This window comes from Polypterus senegalus, chromosome 10, assembly GCF_016835505.1.
Source record: "Polypterus senegalus isolate Bchr_013 chromosome 10, ASM1683550v1, whole genome shotgun sequence".
NCBI classification, from domain to species: domain Eukaryota; kingdom Metazoa; phylum Chordata; class Cladistia; order Polypteriformes; family Polypteridae; genus Polypterus; species Polypterus senegalus.
This window is the reverse complement of record NC_053163.1, coordinates 111,578,628-111,599,272: the sequence shown is the minus strand read 5'-3', so window position 1 is coordinate 111,599,272 and position 20,645 is coordinate 111,578,628. Positions and strand designations below refer to the sequence as shown.

General features: G+C 40.7%; 1 long non-coding RNA gene across 2 annotated transcripts; it reads right to left on the bottom strand.

The window, feature by feature from the left end:
- Positions 1 to 11,274: 11,274 nt before the first annotated feature.
- LOC120537408 lies at positions 11,275 to 18,720 on the bottom strand. 2 transcript variants are annotated; one of them, XR_005635315.1, is made up of 3 exons: positions 18,685 to 18,720; positions 13,148 to 13,250; positions 11,275 to 12,718 (listed from the first exon to the last, which is right to left on the bottom strand). It is a non-coding gene; the product is annotated as an uncharacterized LOC120537408 (long non-coding RNA). The 2 variants fall into 2 exon arrangements; XR_005635316.1 differs by having other exon boundaries at positions 13,148 to 13,240.
- Between the last annotated feature and the right edge of the window lie 1,925 nt (positions 18,721 to 20,645).

Here is a 20,645-nt window from a genome sequence, read left to right as displayed (position 1 = left end):
GCCACGACTAGCACGATATTTGCGGGATACAAGTTTAATGAGAGGACGCAGGGTATAAATGAGGGTTTTGATCACTTTGTAACTAAGTTAAAATTGCTGGTGAAGGACTGTGCTTATGCAAATTTCGAGAGACTGTGTTTGTGGGGGGGATTGACAGTTAAGGCGGGGAAGTTACGTCAGCATCTCCCCTCCCATTCACTTCATTTCACTCTGAGCTGAGCGGTCTTGTGGAAGCAACTTTGTGACGCTGCCACCAAATACTCACAGAAAAATCCATAAATTAATACACACACTGTCTCTAGGGATTCTCCTCACTCTGAATCCTTCAGGCACTACTGAGCATAATCTAATTTTGAGGGTTGGGACACCAATAATATTACTGAAAACCTTACAGCCACTGAGACTTTGTAACGGCACGAGACTTCAGGTCACGTGTCTGCAAAAGAACCTAATTGAGGCAACTATTTTTACTGGCGGTTGCTCAGGGGAGAGAGTTTGTATTCCTCGCATCCCCGTTACACCCTCTGATCTCCCATTTCAATTCAAATGCCTCCAATTTCCAGTAAGGCTCTGCTTCGCGATGACAATTGATAAGTCTCAGGGACAGACCCTACAAAAGGTTACATTGACAATCATGTTACGTTATTTTTAAAATGTTTCCCTTTTCTTAGCACAAGCACAGCTGAGAAGCTTCGATGTATGTGCTCCATAACGCGTTAAAAAAATAATGCATTTAATCACAAGTTGCATTCCAAGCAAAGGGGAACTTTTGTCAATGCATGATTTTCTGGTACATCGATTACATTGATGCACACATCAAAGCTTCAAAAATGGAAGAGTCTGAAGAAAGCGCGTTGCTAGGACTGATCGGAGGCAAATTTTATTTTGAAAGACTACCCAACGGAAGCCTTGATAAAAGCGTGGTTTTGTGCAAACTGTACAATTACATTGTCACCGACGCACTTTAACCTTATGGTATCATCTAAATGCAAAACATGTTACAGCGAGCACAGAAACTATGTATGATGTTAGCACTACCAGTACCAACAAAATGTGTCGGCAGCCCAAACCTGATCAAATGACTAGCTTCAGGACCAAAATTCGTAAGTCAACATCGGTCAAACTTACAAATTCTCTCGCAAAATGGATTGCTTTGGAATGTAGACCACTAACAGTGGTGGAAGATAGGGGGTTAGAAAATGTGCTACAGTTAGCGTCAGGTTATCCAACTTTCCAACTGCTGTGCCGAAAGACTATTTCAAGTAAAATTAAACAGCTTTATGACACTGAAAAGCAAGCAAATTTAGATGCATTACAGAAAGCGGACTTTGTGGCTCTTACTGGCGGCTCATTGGACTTTCGTGACTGTTAGTAATTTTAATTATATCTAATTACAGAATGTTCAATGATCACACTGTTTTAGCCTAATGTAGTAAAAATTTTTGGCTAAGGTTACTCGGAGTTTAAAGGTGAACCTGGTCAAATTACCTTTTATGTTTCTGCCTTATTTTTTTAAGAAGAAAAACTGCACTTAATGTTGAAATTTTTGTTATTATTATTTAAAGACAATGCCATTCTGAACGTGTACTTAAAGTACTTAGACTACCACTTTATTTTTAAGTCTGCCCATTTTTAGCCAGGGATGATATTTTTGTTTCTGTTTTGAACTGAAATGCAGTTTAAATGCATTTTTTTTTTCAGAAATTAAAAGACCTTGAGTTTACAATATTTATGTCTATGTCTATTATTTGATTCTGTCGCCCACTAAAACCATTTTAAATTAAAAAAAAATTTGCACTTTGGGACAAATTTTCTTGTGTGATTACATGCGATTAATCAAGATTAATTAATTACAAACCCTCTAATTAATTAGATTAATTTTTCGAGTCCCACCTCTAATATATATACATGTAGATATGTATATATATATATGTGTATATATATATAGATATGTATATGCATATATATTTATATATATATGTCTGTGTGTGTGTGTGTATATATATATATATATATATACACATACACACACACATATATACATATGTATGCATATGTATATGTATATATGTATATATGTGGATGTATATGTATATATATGTATATATATGTACGTATATATGTATATGTGTATATATATATGTGTGTATATGTGTATATATTTGTGTGTGTGTTTTTATATATATATATATATATATATATATATAAACTGCTCAAAAAATTAAAGGAACACTTTGAAAACACATCAGATCTCAATGGGAAAAGAAATTCTCCTGGATATCTATACTGATATAGACTGGGTAATGTGTTAGGAACAAAAGGATGCCACATCGTTTGATGGAAACGAAAATGATCAACCTACAGAGCCCTGAATTCAAAGGCGCCCAAAAATCAGAGTGAAAAAATTATGTGGCAGGCTAGTCCATTTTGCCAAAATTTAATTGCAGCAACTCAAAATTGTATGCAGCACTTTGTATGGCCCCTGTGTTCTTGTATACATGCCTGACAACATCGGTGCATGCTTCTAATGAGATGACAGATGGTGTTGTGGGGATCTCCTCCCAGATCTGGACCAGGGCATCACTGAGCTCCTGGACAGTCTGAGGTGCAACCTGGTGGCATTGGATGGACCAAAACATAATGTCCCAGAGGTGTTCTATTGGATTTAGGTCAGGAAAGTGTGGTGGCCAGTCAATGGTATCAATTCCTTCATCCTCCAGGAACTGCCTGCATACTCTCACCACATGAGGCCAGGAATTGTCGTGCACCAGGAGCCACTGTACCAGCATAGGGTCTGACAATGGGTCCAAGGATTTATTCCTGATACCTAATGGCAGCCAAGGTGCCTTTGTCAAGCCTGTAGCGGTCTGTGTGACCCTCCATGGATATGCCTCCCCAGACAATCATTAACCCACCACCAAACTGCTCATGCTGAATGATGTTACAGGCAGCATAATGTTCTCCATGGCTTCTCAGACCCTTTCACTTCTGTCACGTGCTCAGGGTGAACCTGCTCTCATCTGTAAAAAGCGCAGGGCACCAGTGGTGCATCTGCCAATTCTGGTATTCTATGGCGAATGCCAATCGAGCTGCATGCTGCTGGGCAGTGAGCTCAGGGCCCATTAGAGGACATGGGGCCCTTGGGTCACCCTCATGAAGTCTTTCTGGTTGTTTGGTCAGAGACATTCACACCAGTGGCCTGCTGGAGGTCATTTTGTAGGGCCCTGGCAGTGCTCATCCTGTTCCTCCTTGCTCAAAGGAGCAGATACTGGTCCTGCTGATGGGTTATGGACCTTCTATGGCCCTCTCCAGCTCTCCTAGAGTAACTGCTTGTCACCTAGAATCTCCTCCATGCCCTTGAGACTGTGCAGGGAGACACAGCAAACCTTCTGGCAATGACACGTATTGATGTGCCATCCTGGAGAAGTTGGACTACCTGTGCAACCTCTGTAGGGTCCAGGTATCGCCTCATGCTACCAGTAGTGACACTGACTGTAGCCAAATGCAAAACTAGTGAAGAAACAGTCAGAAAAGATGAGGAGGGAAAAATGTCAGTGGCCTCCACCTGTTAAACCATTCCTGTTTTGGGGTCATCTCATTGTTGCCCCTCTAGTGCATCTGTTGTTAATTTCATTAACACCACAGCAGCTGAAACTGATTAACAACCCCTCTGCTACTTAACTGATCAGATTAATATCCCATAAGTTTCATTGACTTTATGCTATACTCTGATTAAAAGTGTTCCTTTAATTCTTTTGAGCAGTATATATATATATGTATATATATATATATATATATATATATATGTATATATATATATATATATATGTATATATATATATATATATATATATATATATATATATATATATATATATATATATATATATATTGTAAAAGATGCAAAAGGAGACAGCATAAAGGTTTGGGGTTTCCGGCCAAATAAACAAAAAACAAGGTCAAACACACAAACAGAAATTGTTCATATGCACGACGCCGAAGATGGCGTCAGCGGCCATTTTATGTAGGAGGAGCCGGAAGTGGAGGAATGCTGGGAAGGAACCGTGAGGGAAGATGGGATTGATGACGTCAGGAACAATGGAGGAGGAAGGGCGGAAGTAACATGCTGCGGGAAAACAAAGCTTATGGTGGCGGAGCGTCTTTTTTCTGCAAGAAAGCAAAGGAGAAAGGTTAGTACCCGGCCACTTCCTGCTGGCGAACGTCTTCCGAAGCGTGTTAAGGTCCGTCCGCGGTCTCCTACTCGCGCGTGCGTGACACGATCCCCCCCTCAGCTCAAGACCGTCAGTTTGGGCGGACCTAACCGAGAGTTCGTGGATACGAGAGAAGGCATCGGCATTGGCCTGAAGGTTGCCGCGACGATAAGTGACAGTGAACTCATACGGTTGCAAGTCCAGAAACCACCTGGTGACCCGTGGATTTGACTCCTTGTGTAGGGACATCCACTGAAGCGCAGCGTGATCAGTCACCAGAGTGAATTCGCGACCCAACAGGTAGTAACGGAGATGAGTTACTGCCCACTTAATGGCCAAGGCTTCCCTCTCCACTGCCGCATACCTGGTCTCTCGGTCCAGCAGTTTCCGGCTTAAGTACATCACGGGGTGTTGACACCATCGGCGCTTTGGCTCAACACGGCGCCCAGGCCTGTGTCCGAAGCGTCGGTCTGGAGAATAAAAGGGAGCCCAAAATCAGGTGTCCTTAATACAGATGCCGACGTTAGGGCCTTTTTTTAGGTCACTGAATGCTTGTTCTGCCTTGTCGTTCCATACCACGTATAAGGGAGCGCCCTTCTTTGGTAAATTAGTCAAGGGTGCTGCCCTTTCGGAGAAGCGGTACGAACTGGCGGTAGTACCCACCAACCCCAAGAAAGCCTGCACCTGTCCCTTGGTATTCGGACGGGGCCATTCCAAGATGTCCGTAATTTTTGAACATTGTGGTCTCACCTGTCCTCGTCCCACAAGGTAGCCTAAATACTTGGCCTCCTTCAAGCCAAAAAAACACTTACGAGGGTTAATGCGGAGGCCGGCTTTAGCTAGTGTCGTGAGGACAGCAGAGACCTGCAATAGATGCTCCTTCCAGGTGCCGGAATAGATGACTACGTCATCCAAGTAGGCGGCACTATAGGACTGGTGGGGCTTCAGCACTCTATCCACCAGACGTTGAAAGGTTGTGGGGGCCCCGTGCAGCCCAAATGGGAGGACCTTGTATTGCCATCTTTTGCAGATGCTGTTAAGGGAATTTGCCAATACCCTTTCGTCATATCAAGAGTAGTCAAGTATCGAGCCATACCCAGCCGTTCAAGTAGGTCATGAGGGGCATCGGGTAGGCATCGAATTTGGAGACCTGATTCAGATGTCTGAAGTCATTACAGAACCTCCAGGAGCCGTCCGGCTTGGAAACGAGGACGATAGGACTGGACCAGGGACTATGGCTTTCCTCAATAATGTCCATATCCAACATCCGTTGCACCTCCAGTTCCACTTCAGCGCGTTTTGCCTCCGGGAGTCTATAGGGTCTTTCCCGGACGATTACTCCGGGGTCCGTGGCTATGTCGTGTGCAATCAGCGAGGTCCGGCCCGGTGACTCGCTCACTACTTCGGGGAAGGCCTGGATTGCCTGGGTTATCTCCTGCCGCTGTAGGGGTGTCAGTTCGTCACTGAGGTTAAGGGCAGACGTGCTTGTGAATAGGGAGAGGGATCTACGTGTGTCGGGAGATTCCTCCCTGTCCTTCCAGGGTTTTAATAAATTAACGTGGTAGATCCTCTCACTCGGCCGACGATTAGGCTGTTTAACCAAATAGTCGACGAGCCCCTTTCTTTCCTTAACCTTGTATGGCCCTTGCCAGTGAGCTAGTAACTTAGAATGGGAGGTAGGAACGAGCACCATCACTCGATCCCCCAGGCGGGATTCCCGGAGGACGGAGTTGCGATTGTAACACCGGGCCTGAGCTGCCTGCGCACGAGTCACGTGGTACTTTAGGAGCGGCCTGATTTTAGCGAGCCTGTCGCGCAGTTGCGCCACATACTCCAATATATTGGAGGAGGGAAGGGCCTCAGCCTCCCAGCCATCTTTTAGTATGTCCAAAATTCCTCGGGGTTGTCGCCCATACAGCAACTCAAAAGGGGAAAAGCCCATAGAGGCCTGGGGCACATCCCGGTAGGCAAAAAGCACGAGCGGTAGGAGCTGGTCCCAGTTCCTGCCATCGGCTTTGACTACTTTGCGGAGCATCTGTTTAAGCGTCTGCTTGATGGTCCAAGTTACTCAGGGGGTCTTGTGAGCTGGTCAGCGGAAGTGTTCCCTGGCTCGTCCCTTCTCCGGCGGATACTTCCGGGTCAGGGTCCATCGCCGGGGAAGCGTCCCCCGATGTGCCTGCGCCATTAGGGCCTGCCCCAGAGCACGGCGTGGAGATCGCGGGAAGGATGCCTCGCCCCCTCATAGCCAGACCCAGTGAGGCTCCGGGAGCAGTGTGTGTCTTACCGCATTTTTTGTGTGACCAGTCTTGTCCCAAAATCACTGGATAGGGGGGTTCGGGCAACACCGCGACCATCAACTTAGACAATTCCCCCTTCCAGGTGATGTAGCACTGTGCGGAGCGATATGACTTGGTCTCCCCATGCATGCAAGTGACTTGCAAATGTTGCTTAAGCCACTGTCGCGGTAATACATAACGGCGAGCGACAATGGTTATGTTGCTGCCGGAGTCAAACAGAGCCACCACCGAATGCCTATTCAATAACACCACTCCCGTGTTCGGACTCGCCAAGGGATGCGACGGAGTACAGTACCTCTCTGCGGTGGCCCAGGTGCAGTCCATTGGCTCCGTGGCTGTGTTCAAGGGACAGGTCGGCAGTAAGAGGCCGGTCTCACCACACTTGTGTCAGTGCGGGGAGGCCGGCTTTTCTTTGGGTCTCTGCGGTGCTTCCGCAGTGCGTTGAGAGGGCTCGGGGGTGGCCGCCCGTCCCTGTCGGTTCCCACGAGCTTGCCTTTCTGACCCCCCGGCTCGGAAGACCACGAGCTGACGTTCCAGGACTTCCAGGAGTCCTGGCATGTCCTTACAAGGATGGCGCCGGACCTGCTGGGCGAGGGAGCTAGGCATGGCATTAACTAGGCCCTCACAGGCCACTTGCTCCACCACCTTCCGGGCTTGGGGACCCTTGGGCCGTAGCCAATGCCCCATTTTTCCCCAGAAGTCGAAGGCCTGTGCTCGGGCCGGCTTCTCTGGGTCAAATTGCCAGCTCTGCCATTCACTCGCCTGCTGGCCTGGCGTGATGCTGTAGCGAGCCAGGATCTCCTGTTTTAGGAGGTCGTAACTCGCGGCCTCTGACAACTCATCAAAACAGATTGTACTTTTGACAGTCAGAGCTACAGACCTCTCACTCATCTTAATAGTGTCCAGCATTGCATTAGTGTTTTCAATCAAATCACTGAAACTTTTTTCAAATATGTATGAAAGAGCAAGGCCAGTTACACACTGCCAGTGTTACTAGTAAATTGCACTTCAATTGAAAGTAAATAAAACATTGTTGTGGTTTGCAAAATCTGTAGATTTTGGTCTATATTTTCATTATATTTTGCTCAGAACAAAAGAACAGATGACCTTAAATACAGTTTACTTGCATGGACAGTTAACATGAAAGGTAATCTATTTTCCTGAATTGTACCAATATTAGTACTATCTGTTTGAACTGAGCAAGAATTCAGGAGATGCCTCAAGCTGTATTGATGATTTTATCACCTGTGAAGGGAAGGGCATCAGGACTAAACTGATTTACAGCTTGGGAAAGGAAGACATGGTTCAAGCGGTATCTGATTACTTTATAACCTGTGAACAGAAGGAGATTCCATGGGAGTGGAAATTACAGCTTGAGATGGGAGATTGTTAAAACATTAGAAACTTTATTGCTTGGAAAAATGGATGTACTCAAATAGATTAAAGAGTTTGAGCACATTCATCCATCATGTTGATAGCCAGTCAATCAGAATATCTAACACTCGCGTGTTGTGAAACCCCGGCATAGAAATTTATAATACATATGCCACATTTGAGAGTGATGTCAGAAGGGAACAGAGCGAAGTCAGAGGAGGGCGAGAGCAACGTTAGGAGGGGGCACCTGCGACTGCTTTCATCTGATCATCAGCAAAGCATCTCACAAATAACTTACAGTGCCAGATCAATGCCGTCCTGCGACATTCATCATTGTCATCTTTAACTTTTTGTAAGCTTTTACTAAAGACCACATAAATCCAGACTTTACTATCAATCTTATTTTCTATTTTTCCTTGTTCTATTTGGTATTATTATTCATGTAATAAATATCACGCTGCTTTAAACTTTCTATGCTTTGTCTTCATGCCTGGAATGATTGAAGTTACAAAGTAGATATTTTTAAGAGCACCTGGACAGTCGTAAGATTGCTATATCCTAACTACAGTGTCACAGGGGTCTGCTGGAGCCAATGCTGGCCAACACAGGACGCATGGCTGGAAACAAACCCCAGGCAGGGTGCCAGCCCACCACAGCCAATAGTAGTAGTGAAATATATTTAAGACATCATATGTCGTTCGCGCCGACAGTAAGTGTCTTGGTGTATGAGGCAAAGCGGAATGTACACGTGTTATTCATACGGTTCTTGCGTGGGTTAAAGTGCTAGGGAATAAGGTGTATGTGTATACGTCTTTCATACAGTACTTTTGAAGTTATGGTCTGTGTTTATGCGTATCTCTATGTGTGTGTGTTAATCTTAAGGTGCAACAGTAGACCAACCTGGTATCGAACTTGATGAGTACACTTACCACTAAAGAAAACAGGTAAAGGGTAAGTAGAGGGAAATAGCACGATAACACACACATGTCAGAAGAGGTTTAGTTGAAATAAACAAGCACCTGCTCTCAGTCTTGTATCACAGTCACATGTCCTGGCACTGCAGTAATTACACACAAGCATATATGATGCTCATGTTTCACCCAGTGAATAGTGCTGAAAATGGAGTGGGAAGAAGGTGTCATGCTGGTACAAGAACCAGGCTTTGTGAGCGGACGTGGTGTCCGAATGTATGGTATGGCAAGAGGGAGAGGAGCACACAAAAGATAAGTAAGAGTCAAGGGCAGGGGTAGAGGGAGAGGAGTGAATTGGTTCCATGGGGTGTCTAATGAAATAAGGGCCTCAACTGTGGACCATGTTATCACCCGTGGCCTCAGTTTGGCTGAAACTGGTCGATGGGTGCATCCTCAGGTGACATGGTCTACAGATTCCTTCTGTAATACGGACAATCAGGAATGAGAACAGGAATCTGGTCTCACATTTACTGTTTTTCTGGATCATATACAACATCACATTTCTGCATTTTAGTGTAAATAGTGTAATCTGTGACCTCTGTATAACAATTGATAAATTGATGACCTTTGCCTTGTCAGAATAGTACCACCACCTCATTCTGGTGAGAGAGGGACACTTTTGACAGCAGATGGCAATTGTGGACATTATGGAAGAAAACAATGCCATTAGGCTAAAAGGGATCCACTGAGCTGTTTTGAAGGACAAAAGAATATTTCAAAACATTCCCTCTGTATATCTCTCCACCTTAGACATGGTCCTGAAAAGACATGCTGTTTCTACAAAGTTGCTGTACAAGGTTCCATTTGAGAGGAATGGTGAGAGAGTAAAAGAGCTTAGACACCTGTATGTGCACATAAGGATATAGCGATGTTTTCTCTTTTTTCTAAGCTTCACTATTTCAAATGTTTCTAATATGAACACTCTATTTGGATTTTACAGAAAATACTTGAGATGGAGGCCAGTGAGACGCCACACAAATCTGTGTATGTGGATGAGGCAGGATGAATAAAGTAAGTAAGTATTTACCTGAATAAAGTAAGGAGCATCATAGGTCACAGTGGATGTGCCAGGCCAATGTGGGGGCAACATCACATTGTGAGCTTCTATTCCTGAACATGGGATAATTCACCATGCTGCAGCCATTGGGTCCTGCAACACAGGCTGGCTTCTTCACTTCTTAGATGAGCTCTACAATGCCCTCATTCCCAAAAATGAAAGGATGACTGTGAAAGCCAACATGCCATTCCATGTGGTAATTTGGGACAATGTAAGTTTCACCACTCCAACCAACCATCTGAGATAATGGTTTGAAACCCACCAACAAATGATAATGATGTCCCGACCACCATATTCACCATTCCTCAACCCACCTGAGGAATTTTTCTGTGCTTGGAGGTGGAAGGTGTATGATCGACAGCCTCCTAATTAGATTTTGCTACTGGAAGCAATGGATGCTGGCTGTGAGGACGTCACACCAGTTGCGGTTGCATGTGGCATGCAAAAAGATTTTACCCCCTGTGTCTCAGAAAGGAAGACATCAGGAGTGATGTAAACACAATGATGTGGCCTAACAGAGATGTGAGACAGGATGCCCTTTAAGGCATTTCATATTTTGCACTTTATAGTAATTTTAGATTCATATATGCATATATACTGTTTATATGTAGTGTGACTTTACTGTACTATACAGTCATTGGTGCTATGTCCTAAGTTTCTATATTGTTTCTTTGTCTGTTTTTTGATGCATGTAGTTTCAACTATTCCCAGTTTCAGCAATGTTATTGTGTAAAGTTTCAAATAAATCCTTCTCGCTTCATTTTTGTGTCCAAACATGTTTTAATCGACATTAGGCCCACATTTTTTGCAGTACTCTTATCAAAGTCAGTAAGGTTTTGGTAAAAGTGTAAAACTATTTGTTGTCTAAGTCTTAAAACAGTGGTGAAAGGTTTTTATTCATTGGTCATAGTGTTGAAGTGTTTGACTGACTCTGAATGTTCTCACACAGGTGAATAAGGTTTAGATTGTTTTAATGTCTTTTGCACAAGTGAGTCTATGTTATGAAAAATACTTTAACTGTTTTGAGAACTGCATTTTGAGTGGCAAGAATTATGTTCCTGATGAGAGAATTGCATCACAGTGATTGAAAAAAACTTGTAATTCCTCCAAAACAACATCAAGTCAGGTTTCAGACAGACAGACAGATAAAAACAATAACAACAACATTTATTTATATAGCACATTTTCATACAAATAATGTAGCTCAAAGTGCTTTACATGATGAAGAAAAGAGAAAAAAAAAAAGACAAAGTAAGAATTAAAATAAGACAACACTAATTAAAATAGAATAAGAGTAAGGTCCAATGGCCAGGGAGGACAGAAAAAACAAAAAAAAAACTCCAGACGGAGAGTGGCTGCAGGGGTTCCAGACCATGAGACCGCCCAGCCTCCTCTGGGCATTCTACCTAACATGAATGATCAGTCCTCTTTGTATATAGCTCATATGTAAACAACTGTATTACTACTTGAAAAACTCTAACAGATTTGGCTTGGAAAGACTGCACATTACTTAGTATATTTCGAAGAGGTCTGCCTAAAGATTTTAAACATGAGGTAACAAAGTATAATTAGAGCATTAATTACATGATGTAACAGACATAGCACAAACATTTAGAGCAGTGGTGTCATTGGTGGGATGGACTTAGAGGCCTAAGCCACTATGAGATCCAGCCCTGATCTTCAAGAGCTTACATACATGTATGACACATGTGATACCCCAAGAGGGCACTCCTCTGTACTTTGCTTTGATACACATATACACCTCACACATAACCCCAAGATGGATACCCCATCCCAACACACAGGCTCTTTGATCTCACATCTAGAGGTTGGCTAAACGCATGATATTTGCTAATGATAACAACGTGCCTGATGACGAGTCATTAAGAGGAGTGAAAGTTAGAAAAGTGCAAAACCAGTTTCTTTCCATAAGTTTAAGAAATCCCCATTGCTCACGGCAATGAAAAGCTGGTTGTTATGGAAATAGGTAAAACTGGAATTAGCTTGTAAGAGAGACAACTGGGAGTTGTGTCTGGCTCATGTGTTTATTGTACACAATACAGGCATTTAACAACTACCGCTAAACTGAAAGCTCTGCTGAATGCAAGCATTTGTAGTCAAACTCTTATGAACAACAATTTTTTGCATAGGCAGCAATTTGCAAATGGATATCTTTGAATTCATTGAATCTGGCTCTGCAAAAAACTTTATTAGTTTACAAAAGATCTGACAGTGTAAGATACCAATAAACCTTTGTTGGTTTGCAAACTTGCAAAAGCAGAATGAAAATAGTCTCCTAACTGAAGAAATGTATTAAATAGTAAAACATTACCACAGAGTGAAAAACATAAGATTTGCTCAGAATGCCAAATCACTCTTGAAATGAAAGTTGAATATCCTCTCACTAGGGTATGGGTTTTTCTCTGCAGGTACTCTAATATTCCACACATAATGTATTTCAAACTCATGCAGGGCAGATTACCTGAAGACATTAAATTAGCCTTGAATGAGGGAGTTTATGTACAAGGCAATGGTCTGGTGTTCTAACCAGAGTTGACCCCTGGCTATTTAGAAGTCTTTCTTTTTTTTAACATATTGTAGTTATGAAACAATAAATACACAAACACAATGCAAACTGAAAGTATTTTAAATAATGCACAAACAGAACTATTTACAACTTCTACATACACACACACACACATACATTATTATATCATCTGAAACTGTTCGTTTAGGCAGGAGAGTCCAGGGTGGAGAATTTATGACATCGAGAGACACTGGCCTGCTCTTCCTGGCTTTTTCCAAAACCTGTTAAAAAAGGTTCAATAAGTGGGAGAAGGAAAAGTTCAGTCCATAAATTACAAAGTGATCATGTTTTTTTCACTTACAATTTTATGGAGTTCATCTCCATACAAAAACCTAACTAGTATGAGCTGAATGTGCCAAAAATGATCTATTCACTTGCCCCAATATTTGTAGCTCAATTTAATCACATAATGTTTGGAAAGGTTTATAGTTTCTTAAAATTTAATTAGTGAAAAGTAAAACTTTTAGATTAATCAAAATATTTTCCTTTCATGACACTATAGTTACATATTACTTGAAATTGGGTATGCTCTTTTACTATCACAAAAAAAAACATTAGCATAATCAGAATTGGCAGGTCTAAATGCAGAGTGTTAATAACACTAAAGAAAATGCATATTTATCAAAGCCAGTGTTTCGCCTGGAACTTACGTGGACTGTGTTTGAAGTTACATTACTCATCTTGAAAACAGCCATATTTCTCATTATCCTTTCCAAGATCTTTTATGTTTTTCTCTTCACTGCCTGAAGTAAACTCAAACAAAATCATAACAATAATACAGTATAGTATCATATCCTGTTAAGTAAGTATCTTCTTTAAAAACGCCTGTAAAAAGGCAGTATCAGATAAAGCGTTTTCTGAAAAATCGGCCCCACATTCTTTCACATTATTATTATATTGTGATTTTAATTAAAATTAATTTTACGTAGCACACCCGTTTGTCAAGTTCACAGCAATGTTCATCATCTCCAGTAAAACTAAAATTAAATATGTTGATTACCCTTCATTAAAACCGTTATTTATATAACCCTTATATATTTATGGCATAGACATTCTTCTATAGTACTAAGTTTCCTGTTTATTGTACCAAGCTGGATCATAAACTTAATTAGGCCATTGTTCTTTTTTTTTTTTGTTAAACAAGATGTATGTGAAGTTCACACATCTCCTTAAATAAAAATAAGAACAAAAAATGTACATTCAAAAAGTCACGTACATCCTAAACAAACATCACTATTAATCAAATTGTGGTCATCTAAGGTATCAACATCTGCCATGTCCAGTTAGCAACTAGGTATAACCAATCATGTTAAAAGTTTTCTGATTATGTAATGAATTCCTTTTAAAGAATAGTGACCTAATCAATGGACTGTATAAATACAGTATAGCACAGAGGACACTTCTTCTTTGCAAAAACACTGATATGATACTTTTTACCTCTTCTGAGATTTATAATAATGATTGACACTTTCTCCTGCCTGTGTTTTATTGCTTAAATCGGGGCATTCCAGTGGGGGGTGTCTGCATACATAATTTTCTTCCACACAAGACTGATAGGATGATGCTTTACTGTGCGGATGGACAATCACACAAAAAGTGAAAACGCAAAGATGTGGAATATTCTTCAATGGCCAAGTCAATTAACTGACCTCAGAAAGTTCAACAAACAAGCAGCAACTGAAGGCAGCGCAGTAAAGGCCTGGCAAAGCATCAATAGAGCAGAAACCCAGCACTTGGAGATGGCCATGGGTTCAGACATCACGCAGTCATCGACTGTAAAGGATTTTCAACCAAACATTGAAAATGATTATGTTAGTTTGTCTACAGAACGGATTAGAGATGGGGGTCTGCCAGGTATAGACTAGATAGCCTGTCCGGATACCGCTTCCAGTCTTGCCATAAGGAGAGCAAGAAGGACGGGCTGCAAGGGGACAGGTGGTGTGAGTGTATTAGTACTAGTATTAGGGACAGATAAGGGAATAAAATAGTTTTATATTTGTTACCGGTTAGGGAAGGCACATAAGTGCAAAGAGCATGTGGAGCGCAGTCAGCGACGCAGTGAATGAGAGCACGTTAGTGCGAGTACATGTGGAGTGCAATCAGCAATGCAGTGAGTGAAGCACAAAGGTGCAGAGTGCAGAGCGTGTGTGGCACAAAGGGGCAAAGCTAGCGCAGGGCAAAGATAGGGCAATAGGGCAAGCACAAAGGTGCAAAAAGTGTGAGTGAGTACAAATGGAGAGTACAAATTAGGGTTTTGAAATGTAAAAATATATATAAGTGTATATAAAGAAATTGTGTATAGCTTTTATATATAAAAAAGGGCTGTATTGATATTAAAAGTACAAAGTGACTGAGGAGAAACGTGCACGTAAAAGTGAATACATTTAACCCTGTGGGAGGAAAAATAATGCAAAAGTTTTCATTGGGCTCATCTAAATGAGGACAATTGTTTAGATCCATAACTTTACTCCTGTACACAGACCGGAGACAAGTGTGGGAAAAGGTATTGTCAGGGAGGATTTCGGCTGTGGGTATGTGAAGAGCTGATGAAATACATAAAGAATTATAAAACAAAAGATGTCAGTGAGAATATAAGAAAAACAGAACTAGACATAATGCAGGTGTTTGTGGGTGAAGTAATAAAATGGTATAGAGCTTTTAGGTTAGCACCACTAAATGACAAAAGCATAGGTGAAGTGTAGGCATATATACAGTATGCATATTTTTTTAAAAAAAAGAGACAGCCCCATTCCCGAATAAGAAATGATTGACTGAGTGACTGCATGAGCTCCGTTATCTCTTAGTGGTAGTAAAATAAGCCAAAGGAGCGGAGACAAGTGTGAGTGTGAATGAGCTCCGGACCCAAGAAGTGGGTAACGAGAGACGCAGTAAAGTAATTAAGCACATAACGAGTGTGAGTGGGATTTTATAATCAAGCACCTTTTTCATGGAGACACATTGAGAGATTTTTTTTATCAAAAAGTGTTACTGTTAGGAAGTACAGCAATTAAATATATGAGACCTAAAGCAGTTCAATCAAGGCGAGTATAAACTGCAAAAATATGTATATGAAAATAAATAAATACAAATAGCAATTAAGAAAACTTGAGTAAAGCGGATAAACCTGATATTGTAACTAGTGTGAATTTGGAAAAGATATGTGCTGATTGTTCGCTGTCAGCATACAGAAGATCAGAGAGACAGAGAATACACTACAAATGCATCGGAAAAGCATTCACATAGTTTACTTGACAAGATGTCTTAAAGGAAGCTTAATGCCATGATTTAAACACTTTCAGTTGGGATAGGTTTCATTCTTTGCAGCAGTAGGATTACATGAAATCATCAAGAAGCATAATTGAAACAAGCATAGGAAAATTCGGAGTAGGAGAATTGCGAGCATTTGGGAAATTGGAAAAGTATTTTAATTGGAATTTGGGTATTAAAATGTAAAGTTTTGAAAAAGTTAACTTGATTCAAATACTTGTGCTTCATGTTACTCCCTATTGAAGAACAATTTGAGCCGTATTTACAGTCCGATAAGCAAAACAGTCTTTAAAGAGATGTAGAACGAAAGCACCAAAAGGAAAAAAATTATGCGATAGAAAAATTTGTGAGCATGTGTGTGTGTATGTGTATATATTTGTGGGGAAAGAATATAATTAGATGAGCTAAAAAGAAATGTGCACTGTACTTGACTTCAAAGGTACCTGGCGCACGCTGATGTCCGTGTGTGTCTGTGCTGAACTTATTCAATGTGTGTGTGCGTGTCTTTTCCACATGCAGCTGTGGCCTTGGTGTAAAGTCATTTTTATCCTCTTGTCTTCTTACTTGTGCTATGTGAATTGAAAGAAGCTTTTTCAACTATTTATATGTGAGCGTGGACAGAGCAGTGTGTGTGTGGAGAAGGAAAACTAAACATTGACGCCTCTGGGTAACGTGGTACATTATGCACATAAAATTCTTAATATTGGATATAAATTTCCAGAGCTCCGAGGTATTTTGGCTTAAATAAATTTGAATATGTGTAATATTTGGAAAAATGAAAACATCTCCACTTTTAATTATACATATGTTTATAAATATGTAAAGCACCTTTCCTTCAGACCCTGATCAAGTCTTAGGGAAAAACATTGTTTTGATAACTATAAATTACAAGGGAGACCATTTCTTTCAATTTCTTTCTTTTCTTTTTTCCTTGTGATGTGTGTGAGGTTGCGTGGTGGCGCAATGGTTAGCAAACTTGGTTGGCAATGGAAAGTGAAGGTTTAAACTTGTATGTTCTTTGTGTTGAGTTGATGTATTCTCTGTGCCTGCGTGGCTTTCTCTGGGTGTGCTTTTTGCCGCATTGTCGTACTGCATGATTTCTCGATAGCTGGATTTTTCCTTGTTGCTGCAGAATCGGATCGCCACGGAATTTCTTTCCTTGTCGCTGAGTTGGTTCACCAATGGAGTTTCACCAGTCAGGAGACCAATGCCGTCAGGGCCGTTTGAAGGAATTTGGGGGCCCCAAGCAAAATGGACATGGAGGCCCCCTGCACACACGCACGCACACAAAGGAACCACAGCATAGCCATACAGTTTAAATTCGCTCACACTTTATATAAATAAAAAAGGTTTACAGTGCAAATACTGCTGTTGCATATACTGTGCATAAATAAAAAAATGTTTAGAGTGCAAATACTGCTGTTGCATATAAAGTGCATAAAATTTGAACATTTTCAACAATTGAACATTTGCAAAAAACACCACTGTACAAATAAACAATCATTAATAGAAGGTAAATTGACATTTAATTAATCTTTAGTCTTTAGCTATGCATTTACTGAATGAGCACTGTGCAGCTGTTCGTCCGACTGTACTGTATTTTATTTTATTTTTCTAAACTGTTTTAATTATTCTTATTTCTTTTTATTATTTTAATTTCTTCTATGTAAAGCACTTTGAATTGCCATTGTGTATGAAATGTGCTATATAAATAAACTTTTTACTGTTAACAAACAGTGAAATTATAATTAAATGTTTACTAATTATTAGTAGTGCTGTGAGTCGACTACCAATGCTTAAAAACATCCCAAGCTAATGTTTGATGCACAGAATTTATTGTGTTGTTTTCCTAAATAGATTATCACAGTGGAATAGTTAGTATAGCATGCTATGCCACTTTCATCAAAACCTATTACAAAGCTATAGCAATGTCATGTCATTTATGTATGATACATACCAGTAATCCCTCGCTATATCGCTTCGACTTTCGCGGCTTCACTCTATCGCGGATTTTAAATGTAAGAATATCTAAATACATATGGCGGATTTTTCGCTGGTTCGCGGATTTCTGCGGACAATGGGTCTTTTAATTTATGGTACTTGCTTCCTCAGTTTGTTTGCCCTGTTGATTTCATACAAGGGACACTATTGGCGGATGGCTTAGAAGCTACCAAATCAGAACATGTATTACATATTAAATAAAACTCCTCAATGCTATAAGATATGCTTCCCGCGCGGAACTTGATTGTTTTCTTGTCTCTGCCTCTCTCTCACCCTCTCTGACATTCTCTACGCCTGACGGAGGGGCTGTGAGCAGAGGGGCTGCTTGCACAGAAGCTGTTTGCCTAGTGGATACGAACGCACCTCTAAGAAATGCCGCTTTATCACGGTGCTTCCAAAAACACACTTATTGATTTTTGGATTGTTTGCTTTAATCTCGCTCTCTCTCTCTCTCTGACGTTCTCTGCGTGACGGAGGAGATGTGAGCAGTGAGGCTAAAGGCAAACTTTAAAGCACAAGTATTGATTTTTTGATTGTTTGATTTTCTTTGCGAGCGCGAGCTCTCTCTCTCCCTCTGAAATTCTCTGCTCCTAAAGAGAAGATCTATTTGCATTCTTTTAATTGTGAGAAAAAACTGTCATCTCTGTCTTGTCATGGAGGACAGTTTAAACTTTTGACTAAAATGTGTTATTTCATGTCTAGAGGGCTCTAATAATGTTAACAGTGTGGGAGAGTTTCTAAGGGCTTAAAATATATAAAAATAACCATACAAACATATGGTTTGTACTTCGCGGATTTTCATCTATCGCGATCGAGGAGGGATTACTGTAAACATATTTCTGCTAGCCTACCTGCTGCAAAATTGCACCATTTGTACAAGACAAGTAGAGTTATTTTATGTGTGTAATTTATCACTTACCACTGTCTTGTTTTTTCTTATCCTCCTCTTCCTTTCTCTTCTTTCTTTTTTGGCTTCCTGAAGCATAATTCCGCTTCCTGACTGCCGAGGAAGTTTTGTATTTTGCGGGCAGCAGAGATCGCGTGGTTGGCTGGCTGCTGTTAGCGAGGGGGGCCCCCTTGAGGGGGATCCCGATAACAGTGTCATTGCACTTTACTGCATTCACTATCAATGGGGCGCTCACACAGTTTGTCGCTGCATTTTATTCTTAACCAGTCGTTGTCTTGGGGCCCCAGGCCAGCTCGGTGCCCCAGGCAATTGCTTGGTTTGCCTGCCTTGTCGCGACGGGCCTGTACATGCCCACATGGATGTCTTTGAAACTCTTACCTTTCTCACTAGGCTCTTAAACGCTTGTTTTCATTCACTTGAATCTGCTCCACCCAACTGACTTTGACAGTATGGTGCCATCATTGAGCTCAGTCACCTATTTTTTAGCATTCCTTGTCCTCTGCCTGCATGTACTTATACCCAAACCTTTTTGCTAAACTCTTGGTAAAATGCTCACAATTTAAAGCAGTACTAGTTCTTCCTTATAAGCCCCATGATACCACTTTAGTCTTGGTCTCACAAATTCACTTATAAGATACATCTGACCTGAAATAAAGCACACGCATTAAATATTACAAATTCTATGTAATAAACTAAAAAAAAAACACTAATTTAAACAACATTACAGTTAGCATAGAATAAATGCTATGTATTTAGTATATGGCTGCGTCAGTGTGCATTTGCAAAAAATAAAAAGGGGTAAAGATTATTTCCACACGGAAAGGTAAAGAAGGTTAAAGACCCAAAGTTTGCGTCTTGTAACCAGCAGGAACTCAACTAAAGCAAATAAATGTAAGCAAGTACTATATATGCATAAGAATCTAGGAAACTAGAGTCCCTTTCATTAAAAGAGAATGTATTTCAGGGAAATCTTTAGAGTGAGAGGCAGAGGAGCGGGGAATATCTCTGCGCAGGCGCACAGAAGGGTCAGAGACCGAGAGACCGAAAGAGAAAAAGGCGTGCAATTAAAAAAAAAAAGAGACACGCGACAACGCCGCCTTCGATAAGCAGGATTTAAACTGACCAGACTTGCTGTAAGGGTTCTTTAAAAGAAATTAAGATAAAAGAGGATAGAAAGTGAATAAACAGAAGATAGAAACTGAGGTCTGGTGAGTGTGACGTTACTAAAAAAGAAAGTTAAGCACTTATAAATAAAGTAACACTTAACCGAATAAATGTCGCATCGCTGAGTAAAGTGAGTCTGAGTATGCGTGCTATGGGAAAAAAAGTTAAGGGCAAGGCAAAAAAAAAGGTTTAAAACGAATGCCTGTTCATGGTTTGATAGCTGACATAAACTATGTCTTACTGTAATTCTAATTTCTAAAAAAGACAGCTTTACTTGCTGTGTAATCAGGCTGTTTGTTTTAACCTGCCATTCACGAGTAACCAGTAGAGAGGAAGAAGCTAGTAGACGAAATGTGGACAAACGGGACTGAGTTTAGAAGACATATTTTGTCTTTGTTGATTCGGGGTCCCAGATAAGTGGAAATGTTATAATGGTGTAAACTGGGATAGATAAATAAAATACTAAAGGCGAATTTTATTTTGATCCTGGTGTGTTTTTTTCAATTAACTGGACTGACATTGAGAGTGCGAGAGAGAGAGAAAGAAAAAAAAAACAAACTTTTGTTAGACACATGGGTTGAAAATGCTGGCTTAGTGAACTGTTATGTGCATTTATTGAATGGTTTGTGTATATAGTTATTGTATAATAAAAGTGTATATTGTATTTTTTATTTATTTTTTATATTAGCAATTTCTTTTGGAAAATACAAACCAGATGTGTGTGTGTGTTTGTAGTCAGACTATATACAGTATATATGTTTTAATTATCTTTCAAGTTTATTATCTTGCATTAATTTTATAATGTAGAA